At 47.8% G+C, this 1,104-nt stretch overlaps 1 protein-coding gene across 8 annotated transcripts in view; it reads right to left on the bottom strand.

The window, feature by feature from the left end:
- Sema4b (semaphorin 4B) overlaps window positions 1-1,104 on the bottom strand; it is a 39,191-nt gene that overhangs the window by 33,950 nt on the left and 4,137 nt on the right. The window contains exon 1 of one of the 8 annotated variants that reach the window (XM_023710396.1): window positions 835-887. The exons of the other annotated variants lie outside the window; for them this stretch is intronic. The gene's annotated coding sequence lies outside the window, so the exon portion shown is untranslated. Of the gene's footprint in view, window positions 1-834; window positions 888-1,104 lie in introns of those variants that run through there. 8 annotated transcript variants of the gene reach the window in all.

Raw genomic sequence — 1,104 nt, 5'->3', positions numbered from 1 at the left:
GCAAATTTGAGCCCATCCTGGGGCTCAAGTTAGCAATTTATCTAGACCCTGTCTCAAAATCAAAAGTAAGGGCCAGGGATTCAGCTTAGTGACAGAATGTCTGCCTGGCAAGCATGCAGTTGTGAGTTCGATTCCTGGTACTGAAAAAACAAAAAATAAATAAAAAATTAAAAAAGGGTTCAGTGTGAAAGGCCTTAGTTGTTTGATCCCCCAGCACTACAAAGGAGAAACAAACAAACAAACAATGCTTCATTTTGGAAATTATATAACCCCGACCTGACAGCTCTGGCACACTATTATGGGTAATGCATTTCTTAGCACTTACTGTAAGTACGGCACTGAACTGACCTTTTACGGTGAATGATTTTTTTAACTCTCAAAACCAAGGGAGACGGGAGGTGCTACACGCCCACTACACAGGACAAAAGGGAGCAGAGAGCCTCAGAAGATTTGCCAAGGTCACACAGACTAAGTCAGGGCCAGGAGCAGAACCCAGGTCCGCTGTCTCCAGAAACATCTGGGTAGAATTCCAGGTTCTGTCTCTCAAGTTACAGCTGTCTCCTCATCCTATAAGCTGCTGTTCTTTTCTTTCCATTCTCTAGCCTCCTTTTCTTTCCTCCCCAGCCCCTTCCTTCTTCCTGTCCTCCCTTCCTCCCTTCTTTCATTCTTTAACAAATGTTCCTTGTGCACTTGCTGCCTTCTAAACACCGCTTAAATTGGAGCTGAAGGAGCTGACACGGTGGCCTAGCTCCCCAGCTTACGTCCGGATCCCTGTAACTCTTCTTCCCGACAACACCCCTCCTCACCCACATTTCTTTAGGCACTTTCACTCACTTGTTCCTTTGTCCCCAACAAAGGTAGTGACCAGGGCCAACGTGGCAGAACTCCAGCAGTGCTCCCAGCCCGCACAGGCTAGAATCCCGCTGTTTCAACTGATTTCCGGAGCTGCCCCTCTGGGTTCCCTTGGTGTCTGGCTCAGGTTTCCATTAAGGCCCTCATTATGCAGTAGTAAAACATCACTTACACAGCACATCCCTCTCCTCCTGCTCTTCCCCAAGCTCTCCTCTACTCAGCTCAGGGTTTAAATCTCTAGCCACGGGGCAG

This window comes from Octodon degus, unplaced genomic scaffold (assembly GCF_000260255.1).
Source record: "Octodon degus isolate 3935 unplaced genomic scaffold, OctDeg1.0 scaffold00002, whole genome shotgun sequence".
NCBI classification, from domain to species: domain Eukaryota; kingdom Metazoa; phylum Chordata; class Mammalia; order Rodentia; family Octodontidae; genus Octodon; species Octodon degus.
This window is presented reverse-complemented; position numbering and strand designations above follow the sequence as displayed.